General features: G+C 40.8%; 1 protein-coding gene and 1 non-coding gene across 10 annotated transcripts in view; both read right to left on the bottom strand.

The window, feature by feature from the left end:
- Positions 1-16,595, bottom strand: part of Ppp6r2 (protein phosphatase 6 regulatory subunit 2) — a 91,562-nt gene that overhangs the window by 57,490 nt on the left and 17,477 nt on the right. The gene's annotated exons all lie outside the window — the stretch shown is intronic.
- On the bottom strand, positions 2,052-2,135 carry LOC124984109 (small nucleolar RNA SNORD62). The gene has a single exon (XR_007108570.1). It is a non-coding gene; the product is annotated as a small nucleolar RNA SNORD62 (small nucleolar RNA).

The raw sequence follows: 16,595 nt of genomic DNA, 5'->3' as shown, positions 1-16,595 counted from the left end.
CAATGAAATGTGAGAAGTGACTAGAACCCAAGTGCTCACTTGGCATGTGAGCTCCTGTGGTTCTTGTGACCCTTCTGCCCCCAGGAGACAAGAAGCAGAGCAGCCCCTCTAGATCCACAGGTTGAGGCAGGGCGACTACCAGACCAGCCTTGCCTCACCCAAGCCACTGGTCTTCAGGACCTCTTTGTTACAGCAGCACAGTCTATACCTTAATATAATTTGAACAACATTCCTAACTTTTTTACCTGTGAGGTGATATTTTTCAGAAAGTCCTAAGAATTATGGAATGCACCTGGCACATAAGTGCTCAACAAATACAGTCAGGTGCCACATAATGGCATCTCAATGACAGACTGCACACACGATACTGGTCCCATAAGATCATATCACCTAATGGTGTTGCAGCCATCTTAATCGTGTAAAGACAGTCTACAATGTTTGCACCAGGTGATGCATTTATCAGAATACATCCATGTCTCCAAGCAAACTATGACTCAGCTTACTGAATGAAGGGGAGAGAGATGATGTCGCTAACACCTACTGTAAGTTCAACAGTGTTCAATTCCCTGCCCTTTCAAAATTAATACTTACCCCTCACTTCCCAGTGGCAAAGAAACAAGACCCTTGTATGGGCTGCTTATCTTAAGCACAGTAAGAAAGGATAAGCCTTAGAAGGTTGTGTACTATTTATTCTCCTTCACAAAGAGGGAGGCTCAAGGAACTGAGAGACAGCAAGAAGCTAGGAAACAAAGCACACCTGGGGGCCCGGGCAGTCCTTCTTGACTACAACTTAGTTACCAGAAGAGAAGCCATCTCCTTTTCTAGGGCTGGACGTGATTCTTTGGTCTTCAGTTCTTATGTTTGGGAAATGTAGGCAACTCACAAAGTGAACTGATTAAATGAAATTTAAAATATAGTCAATAATTAACAGCAGAATGAGACTTCCAAAGGGACTCATGATGGAAGGGCATGCTAGTCATCATGACACCGGGCACAACCTACCAATGTAAAGACCTCTCTCCAATCCAGCAGGGGCCCAGACCCAGGCCTTCCGTAGTGAAGGCAGGCAAGCACTTGTCCACTGAGTGATGTCCCCAGTCCTAATGTTCATTTTTATTTACTTACGTACATGTTCATTCTTCTTTTAATCTTCTTTGAACCAGTTCTTCAACTGGGTCATTGTTTTGAGATGGGGGAGGGGGCAAAAGGACAGTCAGTGTGGGTAATAAAGAACTGGGTCCAAACAGAAAGATGGGGGCTTACTCAAGAGGAAGGCAAAGTAAACCGAGTATCCCGTCCTTCCCCTCCTCCTCCGCCTTGCCACAGAATTGCTCCCCTGCGGGAGTGCAGTTGCTCAGGAAGCCCCTCCTGAGTGGCTCCTTGGCTTCTTCTCTACCTTCTGGTCACTAGTCACTGGGCAAGTGAGGGGAGGAGGGCGTGAGACAAGGAAATCTAAAACCTGCGCAAGGGGCAGGACACCCCCACTTCCTCTGACGCCCAGCTCTGGACCCCTTCTCTTCAGAAGTCTACCTCTGTCCTATCCTTTAAATAAAACTTGCTTCCTACACTTGTAGGTGTTTCTCAAGTGTTCAATCCTGAACATCTGGGGAAGTGGAACTCGGCCCTGATTCTTATCACTGGCACCTGTTTTCTGCCTAAAACCCATTCTTTGGAATTATATTTAGTAAAGTGTTGTGTTTCAGTCCTTTCCTGATAAATGTCACAGGCTGGGAAATTCATAAGCAACACATCTATTTCTCATCGTCTGGAGGCTGGAAGTCTGGGATCCAGGTGTCACAGCAGGGTGTCTGGTAAGGCCTACTCCTCACAGACATTGCCTCCTCTGGCTCTCCCCGGCCACAGGGCAGAAGGGATGAGCGGACTCCCTGCAGTCCTTCCATCGGGCTGCAGCTCTGTCCACGAGGGTAAAGCCCTCATGACTTCATCACCTCCGCGGGACCCGCCTCTGCACACAGCTGCACCAGGGATGAAGTGCCTACCTGACTTTGGAGGGACACACAGGTAACTGCAGCAGGCTGTTAGTAACAAGCTCAGTTTCACTGTCCTCTTCACTTTTCTGCTATTGAGGCTGCAGGGAAGGGTCACGAGGAGCCAGGGGAATCCCTTATTCCTGAGAGACAGTTCTGCCTGGTATGAAGTGAGAAGCCAACACCCGCTGCTCCCAGCATGATGGAGGTGCCGTCCCACTGGCTTTTCCACTGCGGCACTGACCATGCTACGGTTTGGGTCTGAAGTGTAGCCCAAAGGCTCTGCCACCAGCCTATTGCACTACTTGGAGGAGGCAGAATCTTTAGGAGGTGATGCCCAATGGAAGGAAGTCAGGTCACTGAAGTGGTGCCCTTGGAGGGGACACTGGGACCCCAGCCCCTTCCCATCTCTCTCTGCTTGCATCAGTCACCACATGCTCACTGGCATAATATTCTGTCCCCCAAAAGGCCCCAAAACCATAGGGACAACCGTCCAGGAACTGAAACCTCAGAAACCATGAGCCAAAATAACCTTTACTCCTTTAAAGCTGTTTTATCTCAGATATTTTATCACAGAAATAAAAACTGACTAACACAAACCATTAGTCTAACTATTGTTCAAATGAAGTTACTTTGTTTTATTTCTCTTGTTTACCATCCCTTTCTTCTGTTTTATTCTTTTATTTATTTATTTATTTTTGTTTTATTCCCTTTTGACTAGCTTTCAATTTTCTTTTTTCTCATTCTCCTTATGATTCATGGTTCTTTTTTTTTTTTTTTTTCTTAAATCTGTAGATGTTCTTTTCACCAATTCTGGAAAATCTTTTCAAATAATAAATCTGACTATTCTCTCTTCTCCTTAAAGAACACCAAAAAATGTACATTAGATATTCTCCCTCCATGCTTCATACTGCTGAACCTCTATTCTGTATTTTTTAAAATTATTTTTAGGTGTAGAAGGTCACAATACTTTTATTTATCTATTTTTATGCTGAGGATCGAACCCAGTGCCCCACACATGCCAGGCAAGTGCTCTACCACTGAGCCACAGCCACAGTCTTCTGTTCATTTTCTGATGTGTTCAGTGTGCTTCATTTAGTGCGGTTCCTCTGACCTGTTTCCTATTTCACTGTTTTTCTCTTCACTGCATGTAATTTGTTGCTAACCCTACACACTGAATCCTTTTTTCGACATGGTTTCTAATATTGCCCAGGACGGCTTCAAGCTCCTGGCCTCAAACAAGCCGCCTGCCTTCATCTGCCACTGCTGTGCCCACCTCTTCTGCTACCTGACGCCCAAAGGGGCTGTTTCTACCCATGGTTCTGACCCATGATGCCTTATTTCCTCATGTGCCTAGTGGTTTTGGGCTGTGTACTACTAATCATGGTCCTGAAAAAAATTATCAGTTGGTTTTTTTATACCTTAGGATGAAGATTACTTTCTCCATCTCCTGCAGGATGCCTGAAGGCATTACCAAACCAAAAAACACCATAAATTCATGCTTGATTTTCCTGAGCTACCACAAAGAATAAATCAAGGCTCAAAATCCTAACAAAAGCCAATCCCTATGCATAGCCATAATAGACAGATTTATTCCTTTTTTTTTTTTTTTTTCCCTTCTACATGCAATAAAAGGTAGCCACCTGGGGACAGAGACAGGAATGAGGGCACAGGTCTCTGTGCACCTAACCCTGAGGACATGGCCCAGAATCCAGTCAGTGTGGGGAGGCCTGCTCCACCTTAAGAGGCCACAGAGTCTAACTATTCTTCTTGCCCCGCAAACCCTCTAAAAATCAAAAGTTCCACTTTGTCCAGATGAGCCAGTGCCCTCAGAGCATAGGCAGATTCCATCCTATGCTACCTAAAGATTCTTTCTCAGTCCTACTTTCTGATAGACTGTGATTTAGAAGTTCCTTGCTATTTTCAATTCTTAGAATTTTTTAATCCAATATTTTAAATTGTTTTCCATAGGCTGGGAGGTAGGTGAGCAGAAGGCAGCCTAATTAAAAAAATGTTTTTCTTACAAAATTTACCTGATAATGTAATTCTATATTGAAACTGATCTTCCCTCATCAGTTTCAGAAGTTATACTACTCTCTCATAGCCTCCATTCATACTGGTATTGTTGTCAACCTAGTTGGTGTTCCTTTTTAGGTCATCTAACTTTTACCTCTAGCTTAATCTTTTTTGTCTTTGGTGTCATATAATTTCAATGTATGGGTATGAGGTTTGCTGTTTTGGTTTTTTGTATAACTTGAAACACATGCTTCCTAAATCTATGAATGTGTATCTTTTATTAGTTTTTTTAAAGAATATTTTTATTAGTTGTTGATAGACCTTTATTTTATTTATTGATTTATTTGTGGTACTGAGAATCGAATCCAGTGCCTCACACATGCTGGGCAAGCACTCTACCACTAAGCCACAATACCAGCCCCTATTCATTTTTTTTTTTAAGTTTGAAGTTATTAACACTTAAATATGCCTCTCCTCCATTTTCCCCATGTTTTTACTCTGGAATTCCAACTTCACTTTACAACATCTATCTTTCTTCTTCTTCTTCTTTTTTTTTTTTTTTTTTTTTTTTGTACTGGGGATTGAACTACATTCCCAGCCCTTTTTATTTTTTATTTTGAGACAGGGTCTAAGTTGCTTGCTAAATTGCTAAGACTGGCCTCGAACTCATGATCCTCTTGCCTCAGCCTCTCAAGTCACTGGGACTGCAGATGTGTACCAGCTACATCTTTTTATTCTAATTTCTACTTCCTTTCAGTATCACTTTTCACCTCCCATTTCTCAGTGCTGCCCTCTGGATAATTTTTTCTGTATATGTTCCGTTTACTAATTCAATCTTCATCCGTGTTTAATCTGTTTAATTTACAATCTTGTCTTTAATTTTTACTCTTCTGGAAGTTCTGGTTGGGTCATTCCATACTTTGCTTTAAAAAAAAAAACTATACATATTTTTAGCTGTAGATGGACAATGCCTTTATTTTATTTATTTATTTTTATGTGGTGCTGAGGATTGAACCCAGTGCCTCACACATGCTAGATAAGTGCTCTACCACAGAGCCACAACCTCAGCCCAATACTTTGCTTTTTGTTACTGATTTTTATTCCAGTTTGTATCTCTTCAAACATTTCATACATATTTATTATTTATACTGCATCTGATTATTCAATATCTGTAGGCCTTGGAACATCTAATTATGCTCTCTTCCTCATAAAGATGTGAGTGGAGGCAGAGAGAGAGAGAGAGGGAAAAAGAAAGAGAAAGAATGTGCATGTATGTTGACTGTAAGTTCAAGTTTGCTTAAATTTAATCTGTACTAATTTTGAGGAACTACACTGAGAATACTTTCTTCCTTCAGCAAGGAACAAAAGAAAACTATCATAATGCTTATGGTTTCTGCTTCTCTTTTGCCCTTTAAAGATTTGTCTTAATATTCATTCATTCATTCATTCATTCATTTAGTACTGGGGACTGAACCTAGGAATGCTTAACCACTAAGCAACATCCCCATCCCTTTTTTTTTTTTTTTTGGGTGCTGGGGATCGAACTCAGGGCCTTGTGCTTACAAGGCAAGCACTCTACTGACTAAGCTATCTCTCCAGCTCCCCCAGCCCTTTTTATTCTGAGGTGAGGTCTGGCTGAGTTGCTTAGGGCCTTGCTTAGTTACTGAGGTTGGCCTCAAACTTGAAACCCTCCTGCCTCAGCCTCACAAATTGCAGGGATTGTGGGCATGAGCCACCATGTCGTCTCATTTTAATTTTTAATGCACTGAAATGCTCACAAAAAGTTATATTGTAATCTATTCAGCATCTAATTGGGTTGTAATGGGAGAACCTTTTAAGAGCATCTAATAAGGGTATGCATCTTGGTAGCAGAACACTTGATTAGCATACTTGAGGCCTGGACTCCATTCCCAGCACCACAGAGAAAAGTCAAAGAGACAAAGAAAAAGAGCACCTAACACTGCTGGGAGCGGAAGTCCTGCCCTCTCTTTACGCCTTTCACCCTTCGTGGAGAATACACTCTAAAAGGAATGGTGACGGGGTACTTCCCTATCCAGCATGTCCTCCACAATGACAGAGCATATACCTTACTACACTGGACAGCCCCTGTTTTGTTTTGTTTTGTTTTATTTAGGAACTGGGGACTGAGCCCAGGGGAGCTTAACCACTGAGCCACATCCCCAGCCCTACTCCTTTTTCATATTTTCTTTGGAGCCAGGGTCTGACTAAGTTGCTTAGTGCATCACTGAATTACTGAGTCTGGCTTTGAACTCATGATCTTCCTGCCTTAGCCTCCCAAATAGCTGGGACTACAAGCATGTGCCACTGCGCCCAACCCCGTTCCCATTTTTTTTTTTTTTTTTTTTACAGATTATGTTTTGGCTTGGAGAAACCCAGTAACTTGCCCAGAGAGAAAGAGAACATCTCAAAAAAGTCACGAGAGGATAAAGGAGAAAAACAAAACAAAACAAAACAAAAACCCCAAGGACCACAGCACACCTTCAAAACTAAATGTTCTGCTGTCACACATTTTTTGAACTTCCATCTCTGCAATATATTTGTGTAAATTAAACAATAAAGCTGAGTCCAACTGAAAAGTAAAATTGCTTTACCTTCTATGAAAACTTCTTTGTTTAAATCTTGTATTCAGGCAAAACAGAAAAACATTTGGTTTTTTTCTTGGAGTATATACAACTTTAAGAAAATTTTTTCCATTCAATGAAAGATTTTTAATCTCTTTATGTGAAACATAAGAAGGAAAAAATGCTTATTTTAAGTTCTTCCTTTGTAAAGTAACTTACCAAAATAGTAAGCAAAAAGACAAGGAAAACAAAAATCAATATTTTAGTTAGTATTCAAATTATCAGAAAATGTCATGATGGGCCAGGGGTGGTGGCACACCTATAATCCCAGTAGTTCGGGAGGCTGAGGCTGAGGCTGAAGCTGAGGATCACAAATTCAAAGCCAGTCTCAGCAACTTAGTGAGGCCCTAAGCAACTTAAAGAGATCCTGTCTCTAAATGAAATTTGAAAAGGGCTGGGGTTGTGACTCAGTGATTAAATGCCACTGGGTTCAATCCCTGGTATAAAAAAAAAAAAAAAGTCATCTGGAAAAATTATTTAAGTTATTGGGAAAATATGAATATGGACAGATACTAGATGAAATTAAGGAATTATTATGTTCTCTAATTTAAAAATAAAAAACATGGTAGCTTTATTTTCAAAGATAAAATTTTCCTTATCTACTAGAGAGAAGTATTCATGGTAAGACAACATTATTTCTGGAATTTGTTTTTAAAAACAAGAACTAAAAAAATATGAAAGAGGGCAGAAAGTAAGAAAAAGCACTGTTAAAACTGGAGGAAGAGTACATGGGCACTAATTACAGTGCTTCCCTATTTTTGTGTATTTTAAAATTTCATATAAAAAATCAAACAAGAGATACTCAAAGTTGTGCCAATAACCCAGGTGTGTTAGTATTATCACCTTCTGAAACAGGTATATTTTATACCTAGCATTTATAATTGAAATTACTAAGCTAAATAACTCAGTTAACTTTTCAGCACTATATACAGTTTTTAAAACAAGGAAATGTTTCTATAATATTGACTTCAGGTCTGTTTATTTTGATTTTGAACCAATGGTTCAAATATCAAACATATATATATAATTTTGGGGGTATTTTTTATGTCCTCAGCATCTAGGAACATAAGATACATCTTGATAAATTCTGCTCAGTGCAAGCTGGAGGAAGAATGGGTACCTGTGTCCCTGAACAGCACAACTTGAGAGATGAGCAGCCCTGGGGAAGAGCAGCTGGCGGCTACTGGTGGTGCCCTGGTCACACAGCCCTCTCCAGACTCCCACTGCAGCCTCCTCCCCACCCAGACTGTCCTCACTGGGAGCTCTACCATCCCTTTCTTCTGGTCATGACCTCCAGATCTCATTCTGCAGCCCTGGATTATTCTAGGGAGCTTTTCCCCCAAGCCCTATCCCTCTCTCCTTCCCTCAACATGACTATTTCTTTGATGCCTACTCGGGACAGTCACCCCTGATCTCCCACAGAGGCATGCCACCTGGAAAGGGGGTCAGCACTTTCCTAGGTCCCAAGTATTTTTCTTTTTCTTTTTTGTTTGTTTATTTGTTTTTGTTTTGTAGTGCTAGGAAAGGAATCTCAACCCTATGCCTGGTAGGCAAGGGCTCTACCACTGAGCTATACTCTCAGCTCCCTACCACCACCAGTGGATATTTCTAGACCTGTAACTTCATTCAAAACCTCTGGTTTTTGCTTCTGGTCAAAATGGAATAACAGGAAACAGATTCATCTTCCTATCTGCAACAACCGAAAAACAGAAAAAGGATAGAATAAATGAAGAAAGGGTTTTCAAGATACTGGACATCAGACAATGAAGGACAGTGATCCCTCAAAGAAAGTAAACAATTAAGAAAAGTCCTGTCGTTGCCCAGCTCTGTGCCAGAAAGAGTCTCAGCCATACCTAGAGAAGCAGCCCTGTGTCACCTGAGTTGAAAAACAGATCTGGGCAGAGGAGGCCCAAGGTGACTAGAGTCCACATGCAGAGCACTGGAGGGGCAGAGATGCAGAGAAGCGGAAGCTCTGCAGAGGCAGCAACCCCACAAGCTTCCGCTGAGAACTGACCAGTGCACATGGTAAAGAGGGTTCCCAGGCAGGGAAGCATCACTCAAAGCCTATAGGGAGAAATCCTCAAAGCCCATTACAGGTCAAGGACAGTTCCCCTTCCTGCCAGTCTCCTAACTCAAAGGACGTTGGACATAGTTCTCAGAAGACTTTTGCCTTGGTGGTAGAGCAAAACCGACCCTAGACAAAACACTTGCTTTTGTTCCAATGAACAAAGTTTAATAGTAAGACCCAGCAGAATGAAATTGTTTCAAGTAACTTAGCTTCATCTCAGAACAAAGGTCAAGCACATTTATAGGAATATGAAAATGCCCAACATCCAAGATAAAATTCACGATGTTTGGGCATCCAATCAAAATGTACCAGGTGTACACAGGAGCAGGAAAACACAAAGCATAGTGAAGAGAAAGTCAAACAAAATCAACTCAGCAATGACACAGATGCATGAGTAGACAGGGATTTACTTACTTATTTTTTTGGACTGGGGATTGAACCCAGGGGCACTTAACCAGTGAGCCACATCCTCAGCCCTTTTTAAAATATTTTATTTAGAGGCAGGGTTTCACTGAGTTGCTTAGGGCTTCACTAAATTGCTGGGGCTTACCTGGGAACTCAAGATCCCCCTGTCTTGGCCTCCCAAATTGCTGGGATTACAGGGGTGTGCCACCGCGCCCGGTTTAGACAGAGATTTTAACAGCGATTACAGTGGCTAGTCATTCCTCTGAGTTCTCATGAAATTCTGTTCATGCTTCTTTTAGAGAATTACCACACAGCAATAATCTAGTTTTTATATTTTTATTTTAGTTGTGAAAGCTTAAAAAATGTATATAAAGTTCCTGAGAAAAGTATAACAAATACCCATGTACCAAAAAGAAAAAAAAAAAATCCTTGTACTGAGATTTAATATTAACATTTGGTGATATGTGTCCGACATAAAAATGAAACATTTCTAACATATCAAGGAACCCAGCAATTCATTTTACCACCTTCTTCCTCAGAGTTGATTACTAATCTGCATAATTTTATTTTTACTCTATGAATCTATAAATGATATTGTTCTAAATATACATTGAAGTGCTTTTTAGCATACATACCTGTGCTTTCCCATTTTTTAAAGCTCCACTTCATTTTTTTTTTTTTTTTTTTTTTGCGGTGCTGGGGATTGAACCCAGGGCCGTGTGCTTGCAAGGCAAGCACTCTACCAACTAAGTTATCTCTCCAGCCCTTATTTTTTTATTTATTTATTTTGCAAAGCTGGGGCTGGGGTTGTGGCTCAGTGGTCAAGCGCTTGCCTAGCATATGTGAGGCAATGGGTTCGATTCTCAGCACATATAAATAAATGAATAAAATAAAGTTCTATCACCATCTAAAAATAAAGTTTTGGATTTTAGAGCATCTTGTACTTCAGGTTTTCATATTAGGAATGCTCAATCTATAATACTCAATTGTTCTCTAAGTGATTTATAAAATCAATTTATACTCCCATCTGCTTATAAAGTATTCACCTTCCTCCAACCTGCCTATCCTGGGTGTTGTCAGCCTTTTTCATTTGTGTTCTTTTGATGAGTATGAAGTGGAACTCTTGTTTTAATTTGCATCTGCCTTATTATTGAGGCTAAGCATTTTCCAGGATTTTACTAGTCATTCTGGCTTCTTCTATGAATTATTCCTTGTATCTTTGCCCATTTTTCTACTGGGCAAACTCTCCCTGCCTGATAGTTCTTTATGTAGTCTAGTTATCAGTTCTCTGTTGATTTCATGCATGGTAATTATCTTCTCCCACACTGTGGCTCATGCGTTTTGTTTTGGTTTTTTGTTTTTGTTTTTGTTTTTTTTTTTTCACTCATGTTTGTGTTGGAGATGAACCCAGTGCCCTGGGCATGCTAAGCGTGGACTCTACCACTGACCCATACCCCTAGACCACTGGTGGTGGTGGTTGTTTTGGGGGGCCCACTAAGTTACATTCTAGCTATGGCTTGTCTTTTAATCCATCTTTTAATGTACAAGTGTTTAATGTAATACACTTATCATTTCTTTTTCCTTTATAGATTGCCATATTTTCACAAAATTCTTCCTCCTATTTTGAGATGACAAAGGTATTCTGTACTTCTATTTAAAAATTAATTTTCATTAATTTTTCTTTTTTATACAGCTTTATATTTATACATAGTAGTTGGGTGCATTCCAACAACACAGACATGCATGGAAATCCATTTTGGTTCCTGATCCCCCTTTCCCTCCCCTCTCCCCTTCTCCTTCCTCTACTCTACTAGACTTCTTTTTGTTGGGCTATGAGTTCTTTATGTTATCCTATCCTCCCTCCCCTTTTCCTTTATTTTACTCTAGCTTCCACATATGAGAGAAAACATTCAACCATTTCTGAGTTTGGCTTAGTACCCATTTCCATCTTAAATTCAATGAAACTTGTTTTAGTGAATGAGATGAAGATCTGACTTTCTCCCCCAAAGGAAGGTCAACACTGCAGTCCATTTTGCTCCTCACTGATCCATACTACATGCTGATCACACAGCATCTCATCCATGTGGGTCCTTTCCTTAGCTATCTACTCGGCTGGCCTTACAATAAACTGAACATCCGTTGAGGCAGCCCTCCTTTATTGTTTTTCTTTCTCACACTATCCTGGTTATTCTTCATACCTTACTCTTACAAGTGAATTTTAGGTTCTGTCCCACCAATTCCATGGAGGAACTGTTAGGATCATGATTGGAACTGCGGTGAAGTTGGAGATTCAACTTGGGGAAATGAGTTAAGTCTTCCAGCAGTTTGCCTGGCTCTATCTCCCCTTTCCTGCTCTTTGCTCATGTGTTACTTTGTGTCTTTTGTAACCTTCTCCATAAAGGTCTTGCACCTTCTTTGTTACACATATTCCTATAACAAACTGGGCCTCCTCCCACCCGACCTGATAGTACTGGGCACTGAACCCAAGGGCCCTCCAACACTGAGCTACATCATCAGACCTTTTATGTTTGAGACAGTGTCACTAAACTGCCCAGGCTGGCCTTGAATTTGTGATCCCTCTGACAGCCTCCAGGTAGCTAGGAGTAGCTGAGATTATAGGCATGTGTCACTGTGCCCAGCACAAACTAGATCTTTTTTAAATCACATTTTTGTGATCAGCACTTGGCTGAACTCCCTTTAGTATAAAGCCTTCTAGGTTTTCTGTGTAGCAATCTAGGGTTGGGGCAGGGAGACAACTTTGTATAAATCTTGCTTGCCTTGAACTTGTGATCCTCCCCTCCTCTCTCAGCCTCCTGAGTTGCTGAGATAATAGGCATGAGCCACTGTGCCCAGCTCCCCAGCCCTTTTAAATTTTATTTTGAGACAGGATCTTGCTAAATTGCCCAAGTTGGCCTTGAACTTGTGATGCTTCTGCCTCAGCCTCCCCAGTAGCTGGAAGCATGTGCCACTGTGCCTGGCTTTTTTCATTCTTATTTATTTATTTTTTACTTATGTAAAATATTTACACAGTTTCAAAGTCAAAATTACAAAAAGGCATCCCAGCACTGCAGACCCTTCACTGTATGAAGTGTGGGGCTAAGGGGGAACAAAGATGCCAGCGAGGGCTGGGCTGGGGCTCAATGGTGGAACGCTTGCTTGGCATGTGTGAGGCTCTGGGCTTGATTCTCAGCACCATATGTAAGTAAATAAATAAAATAAAGGTCCATTGACAAAAAATATTAAAAAAAAAAATGATGCCAGAGATCCTGCAGTTCTAGGAGATGACAGGGTTTTAACCTAACTGAACACTCTCAGGCATTCAGTAGAGACCCCTGGGCCATGTTCTGCTCTAAATTTCTCCATGATGTATAGGACAGCAGTTCTCAGGCTGTTACCTCATTTTGTAAAGCAGTAGTTTGCCATAAGTTACTCCATTTGAGTTTAAGGGCTGAGGTGGAATGACTCCACGCCTTGTTTGTGCAAGTAACCACCACCACCTGTTGGGCACAAGCATAAGGCACAAAGTGATAAGTTAATCATGCTAATAAGAACAATTACCTATAAATTTACTGAACTAATCAGAAGCACATGGATGCATGGGCATATCAAACTAATACAGGAAAACCAAGCCCACGAGGTCACTCAACACAGAAGACCACCACTCAACACAAAAGACCACCAAATGATGCATTCCCTTCACTAAGATGTATAAAAGAAGGAGCACCCTGAGACTGGTCATGGTGGCACCCTGAACCCATCACCTGGTCACTCATCACAAGCCTTGTCCAGGAAAATTATCACAAGGACAAACTTCTAAATCTCTGTCCTCAGGTTTTAGCAGAATGCAGCTTCTCCTGACCATGAGACCACAAACATTAAAACTGCTGTCCTCTGGCTGGTTCTTAAGTTCATCTGACCACCTATGGTGACTGTGTCCATATCTGCTCTCTGCCCTTGCTCTCAGTTCAGCCTTCTGAACCCCTGTGGCCACCTTAACCCTTTCCTAGACTTTCAACCTGTATATATAATTGTGTGAAGGGTGATATGTGACTTAAGTGCTATAAATAACGGAAATTAAGATTGGAATAAAAAAAGCTGTGATTGCCAGGTGACCCACAAGTATTCAGTTAATTGCTACTGATAAAAGTGGTGTAGCCTGGGGAGTTGTTATTCAATAAATTCTGACACTGTGGAAAAACACAAACATGGTTGGCCAACACAGATTCACCATAACAAGAAATAAAACCAAGGCTGAAAGGACCAAAAAGATCTTCCAATAATTTATCTATTCACCAGAACAAAACTCAAGACAAAAATCCAGATACTGCTTGGGGCAGTGCTGCAAAACTATAATTCCAGTTACAAGGGAGGCTGAGACAGAAGACTGAAAGGTCAAGGCTCGGCAACTTAGCAAGTTTTGGATTCAAAATAAAAAACAGAAACAAACAAAGGGCTGGGGTGTTATAAAGTGGAAGAACACCCCCGGGTTCTATCCCCAATACAACAGCAAAAAGTGCCTCTAAGAAACAGAGCTCAAGATGTCTCAGGATGGTAGAATTAACAGAAATGGACCTTGTATTTTGGTTGGTTTGGTTTTTTGTTTGTTTTGTTTTTTCAGTGCTGGGATCGAACCCAGAGCCTTGCACATGCTATGCAAGTACTCTACCACTAAGTTATATCCCGAGTCCTAGAAATGGATTCTCCCCCTGCACCCCAGGGTACTGGGGATTGAACCAGGAAGGTCACTTTACTGCTGAGCTACATCTCCAAGACTTTTTTTTTTTTTTTTTTTTTGTGGTGCTGGGGATTGAACCCAGGGCCTTGTGCATGCAAGGCAAGCACTCTACCAACTGAGTTATATCCCCAGCCCACTCCAAGCCTTTTTATATTTTTATTTTTTAAATTTTGAGGCAGGGTCTCACTAAATTGCTGAGGCTGGCTTTAGTCTTGTGATCCTCCTGCTTCAGCCTCCCAATTCACTGGAATGACAGATTTGTGCCACCCCATGCGACTTAGAAATGGATTTTAAAGCAGCTATAAAATCAAGAACTTAAAGAAAAAGATGGCCAGGATGAGTGAAAAGATAATCTCATCAGAGAAATAGAAACTACTGAAGAAAAAAAAAGGTTATGCTAGAACTGAAAAGTATAATAGCTGAAATAAAAATATATATACTATATATACTCAATCAAAATATGGATATTAAGCCAGACATGATGGTTGCCTTGGGAGGCTGAGGCAGGAAGACTGCAAACTCAACATCGGTCTAGGCAATTTAGTGAGCTGAGATATAAAAAGGGTTTGAAATAAAAAGGGCCAGGGGTATGTCTAAGTGGCAGAGGTTTTTAAAAAATGAGCAGTCAGGCAAGGTGGTACACCCCTGTAATCCCAGCCACTTGGAAGGCTGAGGCAGGGGTATCATAAATTCAAGTCTAGCCTCAGTCACTTAGTGAGACCCTGCCTCAAAATGAAAACTAAAAAGGGATGGGGATGTGGCTCAGTGGTTAAGGGTCCCTGGGCTCAAGACCCAATTAAAAAAAAAAAAAAAATTAATTAGCAGAGTCTCAGTGCCTGTGGGACAATATGAAGTAGTTTCCAAACCTCTGACTGAAATACCAGGAGGACATAAGAGAACATGGATTATAACATAAAGAAACCACAGCCACATTTTGTAAAAGAAACTTGACCACCAAAATCTTATGCTGTCCCTCCCAGTAGACTCTGCTCCCTCTTCCTCTTAGCACAGATTCAGATTAAGTACTCTTTATCCAAAATAGGCTTGGTACCAGAATTTTTCAGATTTTTAACATCTGCATAGACTTCACTGGTTAAACACCCCTAATCTGAAAATCTGAAATCCAAAATGCTCCAAATTCTGAAATTTTTTGAGCCTCATGTCAGCACTCAAAAAGGTTTCAGGGTCTCAAAGCCAGAGAAGTGGGATTAGAGGAAACGCTATTTAGGTCTGCAGAGAAGTCCCCCAGGGGGAAGAGCAAGAAGAAATGGAAGATAAAGTGACCAGTCCAGAGAAGCTGAAGAGGAAAAATTAAAAGGAAGGTATCCTCAGTGGGACAAAAAAGTCTGAAAGTTCAGATTTTCAAAGGAAATTATTGCATAAAGGGCAAAACTATTTTGACTTGGGGGGCCACAACATGGCTAAAGCAAAGATGAAGAACAAGCAACTTCCTACTATAGCCCCAGGTAAGACAGAGGATACTGGAGACCACGTTCCCATGGCACAGGAACTTTCTCAACAGGAAACCATCCCTTGCTGCTAACAAGCTGACCCACGTGAATTTTCCATTATTTCTCCTTAATGTCACTTATCCACTTTTTGTTTCCTTTCATTCACTAAGTCATTTCAGGCTGATGGCTTTGCAGGAAGTGACAGTGTGTACTACTACTGTAAGGGAATATACCTAGAGGTTCTGATTGATTTAGCAGTGCACTAATGAAAAGGACATGTCAGAGCCACATAAGGAATCTATTTGAAAATATTTGCATATACCCCCTAACTCCTGGTATGGGACTGGTTCCTATAGGTAACAATCCAATTTTACAACTTTAATGTATTGGCCTTCCTCACTTCATCTTAATTGTACATTACTCTTATTTAATGAAACCTCTGTTGTATTGATTTATTCTGTAATTTCCTTTTGGATTTTGTAAACCAAAAGTTTAAGATCATAAGCTGGAAAAAATGTCACATAATTCAAACACAATAGATGGAGCTCTAAAAGACTTGTATAATTGCTCTTGAACTCGAATGGCCTTAAACCTGCTTCAGCTTTAACAACAGGATTTTGCTTGGGCAACATTTGCCAGTTTTGGTGTAACCTGGGTGTCCTCAGTGCTTAACAGTGACTGTTGAAGCTAGTATTCTTATTTAGTTCTGTAGTGCAGAATATCTTCCATTGCTGAAGATGTGAGTGGGGTATGCATCTGCATCAATTGAGTTCACTTTTATGCCATTTTTGTAAATACAATAGTTTTGCACGTGTAAACGCAATTTCACATTTCAGAGCCTTCCTGTAACTACATTCCCCGTACCACACTGGGGATTGAACTCAGAGGGTGCTTTACCATGGAGTTACATCCCCAGCTCTTTTTGTTTTTTATTTGAGAGAGGGTCTTGCTAAGTTGCTAAGGCTGACCTCATATTTGTGATTCTGCCTCCTGAGTAGCTGGGATTACAGGCAGGCCCCACAGTGCCTGGAATTTTTAAAAAATCAAAGTAAACATGCATTTTCATATTGTTTCCAACCTTTGTTTCACAAGACAGCATATCACAAACAGCATTCTGTACCTTGCGTTTTTCAGAGATCCCCCTTTTCTCTTCTTGAAGTAACATTTTCACTAACTTTAAAAAATAACTTTAAAAAATAACTTTAAAAAATATACTAGGGCTGGGGAGATAGCTCAGTTGGTAGAGTGCTTGCCTTGCAAGCACAAGGCCCTGGGTTCAATCCCCAGCAT

This window comes from Sciurus carolinensis, chromosome 4 (genome assembly GCF_902686445.1).
Source record: "Sciurus carolinensis chromosome 4, mSciCar1.2, whole genome shotgun sequence".
Classification (NCBI taxonomy): domain Eukaryota; kingdom Metazoa; phylum Chordata; class Mammalia; order Rodentia; family Sciuridae; genus Sciurus; species Sciurus carolinensis.
The sequence above is the reverse complement of the archived record's forward strand: the minus strand, read 5'-3'. Positions and strand labels throughout refer to the sequence as shown.